Source organism: Macaca thibetana, chromosome 4 (assembly GCF_024542745.1).
Source record: "Macaca thibetana thibetana isolate TM-01 chromosome 4, ASM2454274v1, whole genome shotgun sequence".
Classification (NCBI taxonomy): domain Eukaryota; kingdom Metazoa; phylum Chordata; class Mammalia; order Primates; family Cercopithecidae; genus Macaca; species Macaca thibetana.
This window is the reverse complement of record NC_065581.1, coordinates 43,425,621-43,432,470: the sequence shown is the minus strand read 5'-3', so window position 1 is coordinate 43,432,470 and position 6,850 is coordinate 43,425,621. Positions and strand designations below refer to the sequence as shown.

The following is a 6,850-nucleotide window of genomic DNA, read 5'->3' as shown; positions in this document are numbered from 1 at the left end:
CACAGGGTTAGTGGAGATAATAAGCCAGTTCGTCAGTCCATATCTCGCTCAGCACAACACACTGGGGACTAACACCTAAGAAGTCTATTGGACAGTTATAAATTCCACATGGATGCATGCTATAACATGGATGAACCTTAAAAACATTATGCTGGCCGGGCGCAGTGGCTCATGCCTGTAATCCCAGCACTTTGGGAGGCTGAGGCAGGCGGATCACCTAAGGTCAGGAGTTTGAGACCAGCTTGGCCAACATGGTGAAACCCTATCTCTACAAAAAATACAAAAATTGGCCAGGCATAGTGGCGGGTGCCTGTAATCCCAGCTACTCGGGAGGCTGACGCAGAATTGCTTGAACTCGGGAGGTGGAGGTTGCAGTGAGCTGAGATTGTACCACTGCACTCCAGCCTGGATGACAGAGTGAGACTCTGTCTCAAAAAAGAAAAGAAAAGAAAAGAAAAGAAATTTAGGGGACACATTCAAACTATAGCAAGGAACAATTCGTTTACTGGGAATAATGATTATCCATACCCCAATTCCATTTCCAAATGTACTTGTAGAAAATTGTTTGCAAATGACAGCCTGAAATCTCTCTCATCTCTTTGTTTTGAAACAAAGTATAAAATGTCCAAAAATAAAACAGTTGAGATCCAAAGTTTGTGATTCATAAGGTCAATGATTGGGTTTTCATGCTAATATGTGAGATGTGACTCCTTCAAACTTCTTTGTTATGACATCAGCCACATTACTCATCTGACGTGAAAAGAAATTTTTAATTAAAAAAGTTGATATTTTAAGCTAAAATGCAAAAATTCTAAACATTAGGCAATTACAATATCTTTTGTCCATTTAACTGCCATAGCATGTAGTTAATTTTATTTTATTTTATTTTATTTTTTGAGACAGAGTCTTACTTTGTAGCCCAGGCTGTAGTGCAGTGGTTTGATCTTGGCTCACTGCAACCTCTGCCTCCTGAGTTCAAGTGATTCTTATGCCTCAGCCTCCCGAGAAGCTGGGGTTACAAGCGTGTGCCACTATGCCCAGCTAATTTTTGTATTTTTAGTAGAGACGAGATTTCACCATTTTAGCCAGGCTGGTCTTGAACTCCTGACCTCAGGAGATCCACCCACCTTAGCCTCCCAAAGTGTTGGGATTACAGGCATGAACCACTGGGCCCAGCTGCATGTAGTTACTTTTAATCTATACTGAATATAGGCTTGGTCCCTAAACTGACCATAATAATTTCATTTCAAAATGTAAATCACAAACTATATTTTGTCTTACATTATTGATTTAAAGTATGTGTCACATGTTAAACAGAAAGTTGAATTTTGTCTTAATAACATGAATATTATTGAAGATTACATTAAATTAATATTTTTTGTAGAATTGTAATACTTTTTAAACATACAAAATTTCACAAAAAATTATAAAACATATATCAATGAGCTAATATTTATAATATTCTAAATATTTTTGAAGTGCCTGTAACAATGCCTAGAACAGTGCCTGGTATATAATAAGCATTACGTGTGTCTGTTAAATAAAAAGAAAATGAAATTACAAAATATTTTAAAATACTGTAAGTTTTATAAGTATATTTATATACATGAATTGATAAAGAACATTTGCACAGTAAAAAAATATACATTGGAAGATGCAGATTAATGTAATCATTCCCCCATTTTTGGCTATTCAGGTTACTGTCAGTGTTTTTTAAAGGATTACTATGATGAACATTTTTCAAGCATAAAGAAGTTTCAGTAGTTTATGTTATTTTCTCAAAGTATCTTCACAGAATAGAGTAGCCAGTGCAAAAGTTGTGATGACACGTATTACTTTCTATATGTGTCATAGTTGCTAATATTATCTTAGTGGCACTTAGCATAAGGAAAATACGATGCCCCAACTCTGAGTCAGGCTCTGTTGCAAGAGGTTTGCCAAACTTATTGCTATGGTTGGAATATTTATTTCCTTCAAAACTTATGTTGGAATTTAATCTCCAACATGGTAATATTAAGGAGGGGGTCTTTAAGAGGTGACTGGGTTATGAGGTCTCTGCTCTCATGAAGGGGTTAGTTGATCAGGGGGTTAATGGATTAGTGGGCTATCCTGGGAGTAGGACTGGTGGTTTTATTAGAATAGGAAGAGAGACCTGAACTAGCATCCTCAGCCCCCTCGCCACGTGATGCCCTATGCCACCTTGGGGCTCTGCATAGTCCTCACCAGCAAGAAGGCCCTCACCAGATGTGGCCCCTTGACCCTGGACTTCTCAGCCTCCATGACTATAAGAAATAATTGTTTTTTTCTTTATAAATTACCCAGATTCAGGTATTCTATAAGCAACAGAAAACAGGCTGGGCGCAGAAGCTCAAGCCTATAATTCCAGCCCTTTGGGAGGCCAAGGTGGGCGGATCACCTGTGGCTGGGAGTTTGAGACCAGCCTGGCAAAACAACCTCCTTACCAAAAATGCAAAAATTAGCTGGGCATGGTGGCACATGCCTGTAATCCCAGATACTCAGGTGACTGAGCCATGAGAATTGCTTGAACCCAGAAGGGGGAAGTTGCAGTGAGCTGAGATGGCATTACTGCACTCTAGTCTGCCTGACAGAGCAAGACAAGAAAAAAAAAAAAGGCAATAGAAAATGGACGAAGGCACTTATCTTTATGGATCTTCACGATAATTCTGTTGGGTAAGAGGTAGTATCATCATTCCTATTTTCTAGATGAATCGACTGAGACTCAAAGAGTGGAATCACAATGACCTGATATCTAGGAGGGAGCACTGAGTTTCAACTGCAAGTGCGCCAAGTAGGAAAGACCGTCTTGTGGTAAATTTCTTTCTCTTGGCTAAAAGCAGGGGGTGATATGGGGTCAGTTTGTTATTGTCACCTATAAGAGAGATGGAAAAGGCTCCTACATTATCATGAACTTGAGAATCTTACAGTTAAAAATTGGAAAGATGAAAAATGGGTGGAGAGTGGGACAGGAGTGATTGGTAAGGTTACTTGACGTATCAGTTCCCTAGGGCATCCATCACAAAGTACCACAAACTGGGACGCTTAAACAATAGATATTCATTCTCTTATAGTTTTGAAGGCTAGAAGTCCAAAATCAAGGTGTCAGCAGGCAACTGATCTCTCTGAAGGCTCTAGTTTCAGGTGGTTACTGTCAGTCTCTGGCATGGCTTGGCTTGTGCACCCATCACTCTAATCTCTGTCTTCACATGGTCTTCTCCCCACTGGGAAGACAGAGATAGCGATTTGGACACAGACACCAAGTCTCTGTGTAAAGACAATATTTCCAAATAAGACTCTGGGTGAACATGAATTGTGCAGGGTTACTATTTAACCCAGTACTGTACACTTGGGTAGGAGAAGCCTGATACTTCTGCCCCTTCCCACTTTCTACTTTGTGTATGCAGTGGTTAGCAGAGGTATCTCTGCTCTCAGAAGTGAGGGGAAATCCTTATGTCCCTAGGCAATGTCTTAGTAGGCTGCTGACACCCAGGAGAAACAGTCTCTTCAGACTCAGAAGGCTACATCTAGGCCCATCCCCATCATCTTCCTCCACAGTTGCTGGAAGAAGGTTGCAATAAACAGCTCCCCTAGTTGGGGCAACAGAGAATCTCAAAGGAAAAGATGTGCACAGAGCCAAGAATTACTAACGCATCGTAAAAGAGAAGCACGAAATGAAACAAATGACTATAATATCTGAGAAACAAATACTAGAACTCGCAGAAGGTGATTTTAAGAGAAGTATAATGAACCTTTCATCACAGGGATAAAAGACAATTGAATCCATAAGACAAGAAGGAAATTATGAAAAAGAATCAAATAGGGATCTTGGAAGTGAAAAGTATTCAGAAGAGAGGGAAATGGTAGAATGAATACGGATGAAGAGCTGTATATTGAGCTAGAAACAATAGCTGAGGGATTATCCCAGAATGTAGTATAAGAAGACAGAGAAAAATTATGAAAGAAATGTTTAGAAACATGGAGGGTAGAACCAAAGCTCCCAAATCTATCAATTCACATTCCAGAAGAAAATAAAAAATTGAAAATATGAGAGAGAGGAAAAATTAAAAACATATTAAAAGAAAAATTTCCAGAGTTGAATAAAAGCACAAATCTTCCAGTTGAAAACTGAGTAGGATGAATAGAAATGACTACACTTAGATACAAATAGTGAAATTTTAGAACAAGTGTAAGGAGAAATTCTAAAAGCATCCAAAGATTTTTAAAAATTTTTCTGCAAAGACTAATATCAGAATTCTCAGTAAAAATGCATTGCATACAAGAAGGCAATATAAATACATCTTCAACATTTTGAGAGAACATGGTTACAAACCTAGAATTCTATATCCAGCTAAACTATTAAGTGTAAATGCAAAAAAAAAAATACATTTATAAATATTCAAGGATTTGGAAAATTTACCATCCACAATGAATTAAGAGAGAATGAACTTAACCAGAAAACAAAAACAGAACAAAACAAACAAACAAAAAAAGAAATATATGAAGCAGTATCTTATTGAAGAAATCAGTAAAATTTATTGTAAAACTCATATAAGTTAGGATAACCACTAGAAGAAGTGACAGGTGCAAGTTTTAAATTTTGAGAAGGACAAAATAAGACAAAGAAAACTCACTGATTTTGCAAAAGGCAAAAGGAAATAAAAAAAAAATCCAGGAGAAGTAGAAAAGACAAATAAAATGAGAGGAATAGTTCAGATGTCTCAATATCACATTAAATATGATTGGGTTAAGCCCATGGATAAAAGGAGAATTTTAGATTGGATGTTTGAAAACCATTATAAGAGACGCATCTAAAACAAAATCATCTGAGAAGTTTGAAAATAAAGTGATGGAAAAGGATATTCCAATGAAAAAATGTGTGATTATATTTAAATCAGATAAAACGGAATTCAAGGAAGGTTTAGAAAGTGGATCTACCTAGCAGTAGTCAGCACCCCTGGTAACTAGATAGTAGTTTCTAAACATCATTTCACACATACACACGAAATCAATGTTCACTTGAAAAAAGGCTGATTCCAGGTCTGGGACAAGAAATATACAAGATGAGCCTAGACCAACATGTCATATCTTAAGCAAGAAAGCTGAAGACTACAGAGAGAGTGTCAAAATTGCTTAGGAAACAACTTGAAGAGGCTTTTACTGGCTAAAGATGCAACAATCATGCATTAATAAAAACGATAATTACAATGATTAAAACACTTCAAATATACTTAAGTTTATGAATATGGAAATGAAATAATTTTTTTTAAAAAACCCTTATTGGCCACTTTCTATAAAAAAAAAAAAAAACAGGGAACAGAGGAACATGTTAAACACTATCACAGAAAGATAATCAGCAAAATCCAGACTGTAGGAAATTCTACAGAACAAATGATCCAAAAAATATATTCCAAGCAAAAAAGAAAGTGTGTATTTGTGTGTGGTCGGAGGGATTACAGATTACGAGTTACCTAAAAAACATCACTCGATTGCATGTAAGAATCTTAACTGAATCTTTTTTTTAACATAAACTCAAGATTTTATTGTCTTCATAATAAAACAAAAGATGACACTCAGAACTATATCACTTGACCCCCTTCTCTTCTTATCTCCTCCCAGTTCAAAATGCTTGCATCTCTTAATAGCCAGCATTCTCTTAGATCTGCAGTTGGGCTCAATGCACTCAAGTCTTAGCACAGTCTTCTTTGTAGTTTTAGCCTTTTCCTGGAAAATCCGCTTAGTCTGTCCACCATAGCCACTATGCTTCCCATCAAGGCCCTTTTCCCTGGGCATATAGAGAATCCTTGCCCTTCTCGTACTGTGTCACTTTGTGGGGTTGGTACTTGCCATACTTCTTACAGAAAGTCCACTGAGTTTTAGGAACATTCATAATGTTTGCAGGATCATTATTGGCATGGAAAACTGAATGTTGATAAAAACAAACACATTGGCCCTCAAGGTGGCTCATGCCTGTAATCCCAACACTATGGGAGGCCGAGGATCACTTGAGCCCAGGAGTTCAAGACTAGTCTGGGCAAAATAGTAAGACCCAGTCTCTAAGAAAATAAATAATAATAATAATAATAAACAAAAAGAAAGTTTATATAATTCGCTACATGCACAAATTAAAGCATCTGATTATATCAATAAATGCTAAAAAAATTGAAAAATTTAACACCTGTTAAGATTTTCAAAAGACTTGCAGTAGCTTGCTATAGAAGGGAAATTTTCTATCTTAGTTAAAGGGACTACCAAAAACCTATGACTATCACCATACTTTGTGGTGAATTTAGAGGTAATCCTATTACCTCAGGAATGGGACAAGGATGCTTGCTTTCATGCTGCTATACAACACCAAACTGGATGATCTAGTCAATGCAATTAAAACAAGAAAAATAAATAAGAAACCTATAAATGATATTTTCATCTACAAATAACAGAAAAAACAATTTGAAATAGTTTATACAAAAAATACATTTTATTATCTCACATAATAAATTCTGGCTCTCTTCTTCCTTCTCTAGCCCTGTGAAGATGTGCCTTGCTTCCCTTTTACCTTCCACCATGATTTGACTTTGGTCTACCTGAACAGTAATGTGCACTTGCTGTAAGTGGTAGAGCCCATCTACATTAGGCTGACGATTTATTGTTGAAGTAAAAAAAAACGGGTGAGGGAAGATGGCGGATAGGAGACAGGGCTGATGTGCAGCTCCCATTTGTATGGACAGAACAGTGTGTGGAGACTCATGTCATGGACTTTTGCTCCAAGAACCATCACAAGAGTGTACTAGGAAAACTGAAAGAAATCACAGATCCTTTGAAAGCAGCAGCAGGC

The 6,850-nt window shown here is 37.1% G+C and overlaps 1 pseudogene; it reads left to right on the top strand.

The window, feature by feature from the left end:
• The first annotated feature begins 645 nt into the window (after window positions 1-645).
• LOC126954103 (uncharacterized) lies at window positions 646-756 on the top strand (annotated as a pseudogene).
• The last annotated feature ends 6,094 nt before the right edge of the window (window positions 757-6,850 follow it).